The sequence below is a fragment of the Marmota flaviventris genome, chromosome 17 (genome assembly GCF_047511675.1).
Source record: "Marmota flaviventris isolate mMarFla1 chromosome 17, mMarFla1.hap1, whole genome shotgun sequence".
Taxonomy (NCBI): domain Eukaryota; kingdom Metazoa; phylum Chordata; class Mammalia; order Rodentia; family Sciuridae; genus Marmota; species Marmota flaviventris.
Window position 1 is genome coordinate 38828198 of NC_092514.1, and position 14634 is coordinate 38842831.

At 40.5% G+C, this 14634-nt stretch overlaps 1 long non-coding RNA gene across 1 annotated transcript in view; it reads left to right on the plus strand.

Moving 5' to 3' along the window:
- Nucleotides 1-2452: 2452 nt before the first annotated feature.
- Nucleotides 2453-14634, plus strand: part of LOC139702371 (uncharacterized) — a 50368-nt gene continuing 38186 nt past the window's right edge. The window contains exon 1 of the long non-coding RNA XR_011705004.1: nucleotides 2453-2648. This is a non-coding gene — a long non-coding RNA (uncharacterized lncRNA). The remainder of the gene's footprint in view (nucleotides 2649-14634) is intronic.

Here is a 14634-nt window from a genome sequence, read left to right on the forward strand (position 1 = left end):
AAATCTATGTTGCAGGCGAATTACATTTTCCTTATTGGTAAAATATATATCTCAGGGGAATTAAACAGGTAATTTATGTAAAGTGAACTTTCAGCAGAAAATCTGGCACATAGTAGGTGTTCAATCACTATTAATTCTTCCAGTTCTTGCCAGAACTAACAAAAATCAGGGCACTAGGATTTACAAGCCTTTTTGCTACTAATAAAATAAATAATAAGATTTATTTTTTTACTACTGTTTGGGGAAAGGCATGTGCTTCATAAATATATATTGGAAAGTACTTAGCAAATGAGTAGAAATAATAAAAATATGTCAAAGTAAACAGCTCCTATAAATATGTCACTTGGTAGACAAATTAGTGTTTTATTACTACTAAATACTATTGCTCACCGAAAAGGATTTCAGATTACTTGCACAATGGGTACATTATGGAGTGCCTCTGTGGAAAGGCACGATAAAGATGAAAAATAGTGATGGTGATAATGCCTAAGGTGGAGAAAAGAGGAGTATGGGTAAATGCAGCTCCGAGGCCTCATCGCTTCAATGATATGCACATTATTTAGCAGCATTCCAATGATTTAGCCATAATATGGACCAGAGGGCCCAGAGAAAGATTTCCATGGGATGTCATGAATCCAGACTCCAAATTACTGGGTCCAATTAGTGGATTAAATGCACTCCCTTTCAGAACTCAGCACTCAGTTTATAAACCAAGTTTACAAAAAGGATATCCCTGACTCTCATTTTACCCTTATTTTGGACCTATTATATTTTCTCTGGGTATGATTCATATGCAGAGAAGAGATGTCGTGGAGAACACTACACCTCTGTCACTGCTCAGGAATCCATTTCAGAAACAAGAGAGGATGGACAATGTCGGCATCTCAAGGGAAAAGGAACCAGAGAGGGAAAAGAGGGACTTTATTCTTTTTGTGGGCAAGAATAAACCTCTGGAAAGAAACAGAGAAGACAGGGAATTGCATCAAGGAAAGTTACAAAAATAGCCAGGAAGGAAAAAATATGGGCACATTTAATTCAGATATAGAAAACTTCTAGATCTTTCTGTGCATTCCAGGTGAAGGAAAAGAAGTGGTTTCACATTCCAGCTTATCTGTATGGTTTTGGGTAAATTACTTAATATGATAACATGAAATAATAGCACTCAAGTTTACGTTTTTTTTTTTTTTTTGTACTGGGATTTGAAAGCAGGGGTGCTTTACCACTGAGCAACATCTCCAGCCCCTTTTATTTTTTATTTTGAGAAAAGGTCTCACTAGTTGCCCAAGTTGGTTTCGAATTTGCAATTCTGCCTCAGTCCATGGAGTAGCTGGGATTGCATATAAGAGCCACCACGCTGGGTTTCCTGGGCTGTTTTGAGGATTGGAAATAAAGATATTTATAAAATGACAAAGCCTGATGCATATATATTTTTATATCAATTTTTCTTATGATGTTCCTTATTTAAAATACAAGGAGCTGGGGATATAGTTTAAAAGTGGCAAGGCTCTGGGTTTGATCCCCAACACAACAAAAATAAATAAAAAAATGAATAAATACAAGGAAATTGTGTCATTAGACACCAGTCAAAAGAAGGATTAGCATTTATTTATTTTCATACCTAGGCATCTTTTTAGCTCAGGTTGGCTAAGGACCCCCTATGCTATCCTCGTGCATTATAGTTTACTAAATGCTAGGGCATCAGGTCATTTAATTCTCAGGGCAACCTGCATTCCTGGGATGGGGAAGAGTTCAGAAAGGTTAAGTGCCTTGTTGAAAGGTACTCAGCGGATGAATGGCCCAGGTGGTTCCTTGGCGAGGTCATCTGCAGTCTACCACAGCCTTTCTCAGCAGTTTCCCAACCTTCCTAAGGCGAAAGCACTAATCCCAGGGGTTTAGACTGGGAGATGCTACAGGAGGGAGGTGCCAGAGCGCGAGCGGACAAGGACCGGTCCTGATGTTCCAGAGCTCGGGCTTCCCGCATCTCCCAACTGTGGGACCTCGACCAGGCCGGGTTTCTTCCGCGGGGGACTGGGGACTCATCGCCCGCCCAAAGCACTGGGTGCAGAACGGCAAGCTACCAAAGTGAGGCAACTTCCAAACTCTATGAAACGAATTCAAAGAAGTTAAGGGAGTCGCTCAAGGTCATCACACCGGGGCTAGGCCCAGCCGAGACTCAGACCCTGACCCTTCGCTCGGGCATCAGAGTTGTGTGGCTCAGGTAACAAGGCGCCCCAGACGCCCGGCTTTCTGCGCACCCAAGCTTCACCGGCTCCTGCCGGCCCCGCCTCCGAGCCTCGGCTCCGCCAGGGGGCACGCGCGGGGGGCGCGCTCTAGCCGCCGCGCTCCTCGCTCCTCTCTATGGTGGAGCGGCAGGGCGGAGGCGCGCTCCCGGGCGGGGGCGGGGCGATCCGGGGGCGGAGCCGCGCGAGGGGCGGGAGCGGCCGCGCCGAACCGCCAGGGGATGGGTTGGGGGGGCGACTTCCTGGGGCCGCCCGTGAGGATGTCGCGACCGCCCCCCTGTGCCCCTCAGCCCCGGAGACGCCGCCGCGGCGAAGCCCGCACCCCCCGTCTGAGGTGTCTGGGCCCGGATCCGGCCTCTCCCCTCCCCTCCTTAACCCAGGTGCGGGCCGGGCAGGCGGCCGCGGCAGGTGAGGAGGCGGCGGCGGCGGCGGCGCTGGGGTCCGCGGGACGCCGGGCCTGGGGTGGGGTCTGGTGGGAGGACGGGGGCCGCTCCTCGGCCTCCGGTACCCCAGAGTGTGGGCTGGGGTCGCCTCCTCCGTGTGGGGCGCGGCCTGGGGCTCTCCCTGCCCTCCAGGGGTGGGGAAGCACCACCTCCTGGACATTTTGGTTGAGTAGGTAAGTGATGAACAGGAATCTCTATTTAAAAAACTTCCCTTGCATTATTTCCAGAAAGCTCCTCATGCTTTTGATATGCAGCCTAGTTTGGGAACTGTTTCATTTTCTTTTTAACTGTATTTCCTGTGCAACAAGCCTTATGGAACTTTGAAAATTGGGGTTCACTTCTGTTTTTTAAAATTATTGAAATTGTATGCTCTGAAACTCTTTTTAAATTGGTAGTTCCTCTAATAGCATCATGCTGTCCATGATGTTTGATTTGCTAGAATAACCTATTTCCTAGTCATGACAGATAACAAAGAGCTTTTATAACTTTTATGTTAATTGCTTTACAGCAAAGCACCTCTGCTGTATTATCTGTCAGGAGTCATGAGGGAGAGTTTCTGGTGAAAGTAGCTTTCTTTATCTCATGAGTGGACAAATGAGTGATAATGTGGAAACAACTGGAGGTCTCAATAGGAAGCCGAATCTAGTTTTGATCAATGATGGGAGATGCCTGGGAATTCTCTATGTAAGAATTTAAAATAAGCCAACCAAATGAAGAAAAATATGCATACTAAAGTTAAGATAGCAGATGTTTTTCGTACATTGTAGGCCACTCAGTTTCTCTTCCACTTTTTCTGTAGGATTTTTATTTTGTAGGTTTAAGATATCTTTCTAAATCTAGCCTTTATATCTCTTTCCAGGAATATCTACTCAGCTCTTGTAGAAAGTGTACTAAGAGTGTGAGCACTAAGGAACTAGAGAATATGGGTAAGAAAAATGAGTCATAGGACAATTAGCAATGCTTAAATTTTTTTTTTTTTTTTCAGAATGAGTGGAGTGTTGGCACGTGCCCAGAGTTACTATCTGCAAGAATAAATTAATAACGTTATCCAAATTCTGCTGTATGTATTTGGATGGTAGCCCAGGAGCTCTGATTAGGCTATGAGGCTTTGAGGGTGGCCCTATTAAGTAGTACCTAACATCCATTTCTTGCCTTATCTTCCTTTCTCCCTTTTTGGTCTTCTTTTTTATTCTTTCCTTCTGTCTCTCTCTTTTTCAAGGTGTCCTTCCTGACTTGCCAATCACGCCGTAATAATATAGGCTGGGTCCCTGGAACTTGAGGCTAAAAGAGGTTGCTGGTTGCTAACACCTGTCTTTCAGCTAAATGAATAGGCTCTTTTGTGTGCAGGATGTTAAAGAAGCTGATTAGTACAATACTGGCTTTAAGGGCCTAATAATGATACAGCATATGTAAATCATGGAGTGATTTAAAGCCATTTTAAAAATTAGTTTCTTTATACTGTTTATTTATTTTTTATATTGGATTGTCAGTCGAATTTTTGCACCTAAACTATGAATCTGTTTATTGCCTAAACAGACTAATTTCTGTCATATTGATTGGGAATCATTTATATTCTAAAGAAGTTTCTACCCTTAAGGGCCTTTGTATTGTTCGGTAAATGTCTAGTGTGTAATACAATTAAAGTTTTGTTCACTGTGCTGCTGACATAATTAGTTTAATTTCTTCTCCTTTATATATTCCTGTTGGCAGCTGGAAAATTAAAATACTAGATGTTGCATAAAAGTGCTTTTTTGAGGGGTGATTTTACTGTCAGTTGAATGGACTTAGGCCCCAGGGTACATTTTTTAAGATGTCTTATTCAACTTTCCTGTAATAGTCTCTTTCTTTCTATAGAATTAATATATTAAGCCACATAATTGGCTGTTTAAGCATTCAGAAGAGACAATGTTTGGCCTTTTACCCCGTGATTATATTTTTTCCTCCATCTCTTTTGAGGAAATGTGTGTAATTTTTGGCAACTCCTAGGTACATTACAGTTCCATGAGCAAGTGAACTTTTGCAAAGACTGGAGAATGGGGTGGTTTTCTCTGATAAGCTGTATTATTTAATTCCCTCCCCAAATGGTTGGTCTTTTTTTGGTAGATCATAGCATTTACAAACCTTATGTGAAAGTAGAAAGGCTGTGATGCTTGGTAAATCCTTTCATAATTTTTCTGTATGTTTCATAAAAATGACTTTAGTCTTCAGCAGCGGAATTTGTTCTCAAGGAGACTTTACATTTAATTATTCTAATCTCCACTTAATTTCCTACAGGATTCTTGGAGGGCTTCTCAGCAGGCTGCTACTTTCATGGTTATGACCTATACAGTTTTTTTTTTTTTTTTTTAATATTTCTGTTAAGGTTACTAACCTTTTTTTTTTTTTTTTTTTTAAATGAAAGTGACCTTGGTCTGGTAATTTCTCCTTGGTGCTCTCCATGAAGAAGTACAGGCAAAACCTCCCAGCTCTCTCCGCAACTTTTTTCAACTGCTACTCTACATGTGCTTGAGCACATTTGCATTTTTTATTTTGTTGAGCTGGTGTTACTTTACTTTTTAAAGCTGCTTCTCTCTGCAGCTACAGACAGGTTGGTTAAGCCTTAGTCTCCTAGTTTTAACATTCACATAGCTTTTCTAAAATTACAACTAAAGATAGGGAATAATCAGGGATCTCCAGCACAGCCATTTGTTACTAGTTTTAAGAGTAGGGAAAGCCCACCCCCACTTGAACTACTAGGAGCCAGTATAATTTGCTGAAACATTTTAACAGTATCCATCCTCTTTAAAGAAATGCTGCCTAGTCATTCTGAAATTTACCGGAAGTTAGGCCAACTGGAGGCTCTGCTGGCACAGGCTTCTGAGTGGTTAAATGCAATTCATTAGTAATCAGCACCATTGTTTATTTGCAACTGCTTGATTATGTTAAAAGATTCCAAAGGAAAAAAGTATTTAGTAAATGGAATGTCCTCCGATTCCACCCCACCTCCTTCTTTTACTCTTCATTGCTTTACAAAATCTCTTGAGTCTTGGTACTTACAACACAGGCTTGGTGGCACATGAATTAATATATTTTATCGTAAAACGTATAGGAAAGCATGTGTCTGCCACTGTATTTTTCTGCAAATCTTCTCATGCTTTTTCACTTTCATAATAATTAATATTTCTGTTTTAGAAATAACCAAGCTTGTGTTCTCTCTCTCTCTCTCTCTCTCTCTCTCTCTCTCTTTTAAAATTTTAGTTGTAGATGAACATAGTACCTTTATTTTAATGTGGTGCCGAGGATGGAACCCAGTGTCTCACACATGCTAGACAAGTGCTCTACCATTGAGCTACAATCCCAGCTCCTTTGACCTCTTTTGGCTTCCCATCTTCTAGGTCTTGGGTCAGTGGGTACATAGCCAATTGCCATTAGATTGGATTATTACTATCTTTAACCATTCTAATTATTATTTTACACAGTGTGGAAGATTAACTAATGCATAATCTTTATTTGAAAATTCTGAACAAAGGGGTGCTCTAATTTGGGGAAAGAGGACAGTGTTTACTAGGGGGATAGCAAGGGCGATCTACTGAAGTTTAGCTAGTTTGAGGATTATTTAGTCAAAGGTAGAATTGTTTTTGAAGATAAGCAGTCATTGTTTGGGCAAATGGAAAGGATTAAAATTATATGCAAAGGGGGATAAAAAGGAATAATTTGAGGGATAAGTAATTTCCCAGTCCACAATGGAAGATTCTTAAGTCTTTCAGGTGTTACCATTTTGACCCCAAACTGGGTCCTTTTTCCCTCTGAATTGTGAAACCTGTAACATGACAGCACAGATTGAGCCTGGAAGGTAGGTTATTTCTAGCCAAGCAGGAAGAGGGGCTCCACAGATTAGTTTCTCAATCTATTGGGGGTTGGGAGGTTATAGATAAATGATAGAAAATAATAATAAGGGGGGTGTAAGGGTAAAAGAAATTGAAGTTAAAGGGTAAAAGACCGGGTGTTGTAAAGTTTCTAAGCTGCAAGGTCTGAGTTAAAATGTAAAGGATTAGGTATTGTTAGGTTTCTATGCTACCTGCAAAACCTGAAATTTCTGTAGCTGTTGAGACAATGCTTGGAACTGCCCAGTAAATATTTCCCCTGACTATTGGTTGTTTAATAAGGGCTCTGTGTGGTCACACGTAGGCATTGCAGAGCCTGGACCAATCAGTTTAAATGTAACCCCCTCCTTAGGAATGACCTATCACTCCAGCCTGACCTGTTCCCGCCAATGAATGAACCAATCATGTTTAGGAGTTGTTGTTCAATTTTCCCGCGCCTAATGATGATTTGTTCTGATGTATACAAAGCCCTCCGCCCTCCCCAAAAAGTGTACTTAAGCAGTGCTCAGCCCCTGCTCGGGGCTCTGGGCTGCTTTCCCTTCTTGAGTGGGCACGGAGCCCCAGTATGCTGGTTCAATAAATCCCCCCCTTCTGCCAATTGCATGAGTGGTCACTTGGTGGTCTCTTTCTCCGACGTTTCGCTAGATCCTTACAGGGGGAATATTCACGTGTTTTCTGAGAATAGGTGGAGATTATTCTGGAATTCAGGTGTCACTTCTCTTCCCTCCTTTTATGGTTCTTTCCAATCTTTGTCCACTTCACTGAGTGAAGTTAGAGGTTGTTTGTTGTCACTCTGGAGCCATTTTAGAGCTAATTGGTTTTTTCTAGCCCACCTGAAGAGGGACTTCTGACCTTCGAGCACCTTGTTCTCAGAGATAATCAAGAGATGCTGGAGATGTAGCTCAGTGGTGTAGTGCTTGCTGGCGTGAGCAAGGTTCTGGGTGCCATCCCACCTGCACTGAAAAAGTAATATTAGAGTGGAACAGAAACTAAGCTATTTCTGTGTTTGGGTTAAGACTAGATTCAGGTACCATTCTTGGTCATTTCATCATATACTATGGAAGAGTTTACATAATCATTCTAGACAGAGCTGAAGTGTGAATCTTAGCCAGTGTTTACCGAGTGGGGGAGGAGAGGGCTGTATCAGAATATTCCTGGAGAGCTTGACAAAGGGCCTTCTGCCTTCCCAGTCCACCCTTGGCCATGTGGTTGGACTGAGTCCTCCAGATGACACCGAACCATCATCCTCAGTGTTTTTCAACTCTTGGGACTGTTGTAGACCGACAGCTTAAGGAATAGTGACTGTGAACCCACCGATTAATGGGGAACATAAAAATGAAAGTAGTTCTATTTCTCTTCCAGATGGTCTTTATCAGATTCCTAAATTGCATTTACTTGTTAAAATATTTTATGGAGAATACCAGCATATCTCTTGTATTACCAAAATTAATATTAAGAATGAAAATATGTTGACAATTATATCTAATTTGATTTTTATATGTGATTTAGGCTACAGTGTTATTTGTGAAAATGCTTGCAAATAGCAGTCTGAAATATTTTTTTTTCTCAATTTTTTTTTTTAGAAATAACACACAGATAAACCTCTAGGTTTGGGGGATATTAACTCAGTGGCAGAGCTCTTGCTCCCCATGTGGGAAGCCTGAGTTTGATCCCAGCACCTCAAAAAGCCCTCTAGTTTTGTTTGGAAAGGATTAGCACAAAATTCAAGAGTTCTGAACATGATGTCAAGAAAGCAGTTTTTGATGCCATAGTATGTAATTCAGTGTTGATATGTGTTTTAGTATTATTTGGTCTTCTCAGTCAAGCATCACTTTTTTTTTTTGGTATGGGGGATTGAACCCAGGAACATTCAACCACTGAGCCATATCCCCTGCCCTTAAAAAAAAAAAATAGTTTTTAGTTGTAGTTGGACAAAATACCTTTATTTTATTCATTTATTTTTATGTGGTGCTGAGGATGGAACCTAGGGTCTTGCACGTGCCAGGCGCTGAGCCACAACCCCAGCCCCTCCCCTGCCCTTTTTTATTTTGAGACAGAGTCTTAGGGCCATGCTAAGTTAATGAAGTTAGCCTGGAACCTGTGATCCTCCTGTCTCCTGAGTCACTGGGGCATGTGCCAGCACACCCAACTGAGGCACTTTGGTTTCTATTTGTTTTCCAGAGGTCTTTTATAAGTAGTCTAGGAAGAAGCATTATTAATTTATGTCTGTGACGTCAAAACTCTTGTTGATTTGGGGCTAGGGGAGAAAATAATTTCTCCATGCATGTTTTTCATCCTGGTTTGATTGCTTGGTTGGATGAAATGTCAAACTTGATAGATTATTGGAGTGTTATTTTGGTAGTTAAACAATAATGAAGCTGTTTGGACATTTGCAGGGAACACTGCTTCCTGTGTCTGGACTTTGCACCAGAGAAAGTTTCAATTGTCCAGAAGCAATGCTGATTAGAAAATGCAGCTTCTGTGGCTCCTAACACAGCTGTCTAAACCCCTGGTTATATTGGGGCCTTTGGACAAGCATTGTTTAACACTTCTGGAAACAATTTATGTTTCTGATCACAACAATTTCTATGGTTCTTCCCTAAATAGATTAGGAAACTAGAAGGGGAAGAAAGGCATTAGGTGTATCTAGGTTATTCAAGTCAAGTGTTTTTTTCTTTAAGCATTTCTAGAATAAACCCTCTCCTACCAAAGAAGGGGCTGTTTATGGACTGTTGTTGGCCCCTGGGGCCTTTCTTTCCTAGTTAATGACTAGTCAGTGGGAGAGCTTGTGGTCAGATCCGTGCCAGCCTGTAGAGGGCTTTGGTTACCATAGCCTTGATTAGGAAAGAGGGGTGGGGCATGAGTGAGGGCACAGATGTTTTTGAAAGACTCTGCCTGCCACAAGAGATCTTGAATTTTCACTGGTGAAAATTCAGTGGTGAATGTTATAAAATTGTCTTTAAACAGTCCCCTTTGCTATTGAAATAATATGTTGGCCACAGGAGCTTGGGCAGTGTTGGGCATGCTCAGCAGGATTTACTTTACTCATTCCATTGGGTAAAATGAAACTTTTTTTCTGAACGAAATTGTGTGCATTCTTTAGTAGGAGTTAGGGGAAGGCACAGTCTTGTATAAAAGTAAGAGAATTTTGTGTAAGACTCTTCAAAACACTGACATTTCTTTTGCTATGTGATATTTCTCTGTGTATCCTTTACCTCTATAAACAGTGTGAATACATTAGACTGGCTCAGTGGTAGAGAGCTTACCCAGCATGCACAAGGCCCTAGATTCAATCTATGGTACCATGTACATACATTACTAATATTATTGTGTGCTTTTTGTGTGCCAGGGGTTTATACTGTATTAACCCATTTAATTCTCTCAACAACCTAATGATTGTTAATGTAGGTACTATTATTTGTGTTCCACAGATGTGAAAATGCTGCACAGAAATGTTAAAGAGCAGGCCTAAGGCAGTACAGCATTGAAACCCAAAAGTCCTTCTATTAAAGGCTAAGCTCTCGGTCATGAGGCTACAGTTGCCTCCTGCTCCATCTTCTCATCGCATAGGATTTTTTTTTTTTTTTTTTGAGGAGGTCTTTATGAATAAGTTCTTTTTTATATAATGTAGGCTTAAAGCTATGCTTTTACATGAGCCTCCTTATGTGGAATGGGGTTTTAAAATATTACCAATATCGGTTTCTTACACTAGTTCTGTTAGTTCTGAAGAATTGTTTTGCAGTTTATTCATAATTCTAAAATTATAAATGTATTTGATACATAAGCCAGCCACCTTTAAAATCATATCTGACTATCTAAAGCTTTGGGTTAGAGAATAGTTTATTGGTATTTTGTTTTCATTTTTCTGAGTAACAGTGTTGTGCCTTCCTGTTTGTCAACAGGCCTTCCTAAGGAATCAATGACTCTGTAAGATCCATAGTGTTAGTGACCCACAGGACCTCATGTTGTAAGGGATGTTAGTGGAATAAATGGTGCTAGACCATTTTCAGTAGGAAGCCCTGATCAGTATAGAAAGTAAAACTTGGCTATCTGCGCATACCACAGTCCTTGAAGGGCATATGGGTTTATTGCCACTTTGGAACTATTAGAAATAAAGCCATTGTGAATGGTTTGTGTACAGGTGAGTGTATGGTCACAAGTTTTAATTTCCCTGGGTTAAGTGTCAGGAATGTAGTTCCTGGGTCTATGGTAAGTGCATGTTTTCAGATTTCTCAAGAAATTAACAAACTATTTTTGAGTGGCTGTACTATTTTATAGTCCCACCAGCAATGGATGAGATCTGGTTTCTTTGTATTCTCACTTTTGGTATTGTTATTTTTAAGTTTTTAGCTGTTCTAATAGGTTATATCTATTTTTGGGTTGGCCAACAAAGGTGGTTTTGAGTGTGGTTCTGCCTCTGCAGTGTGGCCAGGGGTCTGTTATCTTGCTTTTTAGCCCAGTGGCTTCCTGGAGAGTAGGGGCTACGTCTATACCCAATAGTACCTAGCATAGCACTGCAGACAGCACAGTTATGCCAGTAAGCTGTGATTCCCTGCTTTGTCTTAATTCCTTACAAATTTGCAACCATGACCATAACGTCTTGTTCAAATTATTTTATTTGTCAAGTGGTCTTTGGAACCTTATTCCTGACAATATTGATAGCTTACACTGCTCATTTAAAAATACTAAAATAGACTATCTCTGGGGATGGCTCACATTCTCCCTGGAAGGAATATTCCTTGCTTTACCCCAGAGGCATCTCTCTTGAGATTGCCCCCATTCTCCCTTGAATTTGTATCTATTTCCTAAATAAACCTCTGTTTAGGTCTTTGGGGGAAAAAATACCAAGATAGCACAAGAATGTACATATGTAGCAAGGTAAACCCTCATCTGTCCCAGAAGTAACTACTATTAAATTTTTTAAAAAATATTTTTTGTAGTTGTTGTAGACTTTAGCAAGTGCTCTACCTCTGAGCCCCAGCCCCAGCTAGGCTTTTAATTATATATATTTTGTATTTCTGCTTGTGTCATATATGTGTAAATATGCATGTCAGTGTGCATATCTATCATATGTATGTATATAAATGTATATTCCTCACCTATTCACAGTGCTTTTTTTTCCCTAAAAATTTATTGTGGGAAATTTTCCATGTGAATTTTAAAATTTTATTTGATTTATTTGTTTAATTGGAGGGGGCGGGACCCCTATTTTTTAGTTTGTTCTATTTAGTTATAAATGACAGTAGAGTGCATTTATTAAAAATATTTGTTTTTTTAGTTGGACACAATATCTTTTTTTTTTTTTTTTTTTTTTGGTGCTGGGGATCAAACCCAGGGCCTTGTGCATGCAAGGCAAGCACTCTACCAACTGAGCTATAGCGCCAGCCCCACAATACCTTTATTTATCCATTTTTATGTGATGCTGAGGATCGAACTCAGGTCAGGATAATGGGCTGAAGTTCTTTCTATTTTGGAAAATGAATTGTGCGGTCGGTAGGAACTAACAGACGTGTGACTATGAGGATTAATGCTGTTGTATTTGGATTCTGGCTTGTGCTGGTTTTTATACACTCTCCCCACACTGTTGGATCAGGCTGTCCAGAAGTGCTTTTTCACCTGCAGTGCCCTGTCCCAGCCCTGTGCCCCTTCCCTTCACCCCCTGTTGATGGAAGTGTAGTTTATGTCGGGCACAGGGGCATCATCCTTGAGATTTGCTTGGCAAAGTCTTCCAAGCAAGATAGACACAGTGAATATAAATAAAACTCAAAGTACTTTAAGCCAAAATTAAATTTATCTTGGCCACCCAGGGAAAGGCCTGACATGGTTGTTAGATCCAGTGGTTCAACGTTGTCACCAATATTATTCTCTTGGGGGGGGGGTCTTTTTCTCCCTCTCATCTCCCCACCCCATATCTTGTCTTGAATCCTCTGGGGTTTGACCTCATTCTCTGAGAGGCTCTCTCCGTGCGGGAGGAATAATAAGTCTCCAGCAGCTCCAGACTTACATAGTTGTTATGGTTCAATACAGTAGAGAAGGAAAGGACCATTTTCAGTAACCCAGCAAAATTCCCAGCAATGAGTAGGATGTCCAGCTTGGGTTGTATTTCCGTCCGTGAGCCAATCCTATCCAGAGGTGACTGCTCATTGCCAGGCTCAGGTCATATCAGTGAGTCTGGGATGAGAAGGAGCTTCATTCCTGTCCAATTGACATGGATGGATCAGGGTTCCTAAAGAATGGGAAGAGACGTGTCACCACAGAAGAATATTATGATCAAAGAACGTGCTCTGGATGTCAGGCCTAGCCACAGAAGAATGACACAAGCAGGGTGCTTGTAGATGTGACTTTCTCTATGAATATTGCCTTCCCAGCATGGCTGAGACCTCTGTGATGGAGTGCTGTCTTCCAGTATGTCCCAGTTCCATCCACATTTATTGAAAGGTCAATGTTTCTGATAATCAGCATTGGGTAGAAGGTAGGGCTTTGAGATTTATGGCTCTTGATGAAAATTAAAATTACTTTGGTACAATAAATATAATTGTAAACATCTTTGGAAAATCACCTGAAAAAGATACAGACAGATTGCTGGAAAGTTGCACCATTAGGATTGGGTCAAATGTTAACATAATTTCACCTCCTAGAGAACAGGTGCAAACATCAGGAGAACTGAGACCTTCAGATCTTCTGTGTACTAACAACCCTCACGTACACCTTCCCAGCGCTTACGTGAGCTTGCACAGCAGAAACCATTCTCGTCATGTCCTTCTTATTCTGACAGAGAATGGCAGTCATTGAGGTGTGGTCCTTTTGAAAATATATACAACATTTTTTAGTAATAAATGGTGTGATTTGACCTGTCTATCTTCTCCTTTCCCCACATTTAGGACTGAGTGGGTGTATTAAGTGCTTTAGAAAAATCTCTCAAAGATAGGGCCAAAGTCTTATTCATTTTCACTTTTGTGAGATTATTACCTATTAGCATGATGTTGATGCACAACTGTAATCCCAGTGAATAAGAAGTCTGAGGCAGGGGAATTACAAATTTGAGGCCAGCCTTGGGAAATTAGTGAGAACTTGTCTCAAAAATAAAATAAAATAAAAAATGAATAAAATAAAATATAAACTAAACAAATACAATAAAACAAAACAAGACAAAAATACCTAAAACAAAACAATAGAATAATACAATATAATAAAGCAAAGCAATAAAATAAAAGAAAATGGACTGGGGATGTAGCTCAGTGTGGAGCACTTGCCTAGCAGGGCCTGGATTCAATCCTCAGTACTACAACAAACAAAACCCACTGTAAGAAACTGCCTTTGCTTCCCACTCCTTAGTTACAGAAGCCATTGGCTTTTCCAACCTGGACTCAGTCATTTTTCTTTGCAGGACACAGGTAAACACGCCCTTCCTAGCAATTTTCTTTCTTTTTGCCTATGCCTACAAATAGACCAATGCTAGCTTGGGATCATCTATTTATTGTGGTATCTCACTAAAAAACATCAAGGAGCAGCCAGTGTGTGCCAACTTCTTAACCATTTTCCTTAGAGCAAACCCATGAGTACATCTGAGGTATGCTTCTTAAATTTCAAATACTGGAGAAAGTCAGTATTGTTTTCATTACTTTCTAATTGAAATACATTATTGTCAGAGAACTTACCTATATAATATTCATCCTTCACATTTGAGGAGCATGGAATTTTAAATTTTATATCTCCAAAGTTATATTTTGTAAGAATTGAACTGAACCTCTTTTCCCCTTTGTCTTCCTGTTTGTTAAAAGTGAATGGCAGGGCTGGTGCTGTGGCTCAGTGGTAGCGCACTTGCCTGGCATGTGTGAGGCACTGGGTTCGATTCTCATCAACACGTATAAATAAATAAAATAAAGATCCATCAACAAGTAAGAAAAAAAATTTTAAAAAAAGTGAATGGAAAACAACTTCTGTTTCTAACACTAGTATCATGGCTGTTATTATTAGTTGTTCAAAACATTACAAAGCTCTTGACACATCATATTTCATACATTTGATTCAGGTGGGTTATGAACTCCCATTTTTACCCTGTATACAGATTGCAGAATCACATCGGTT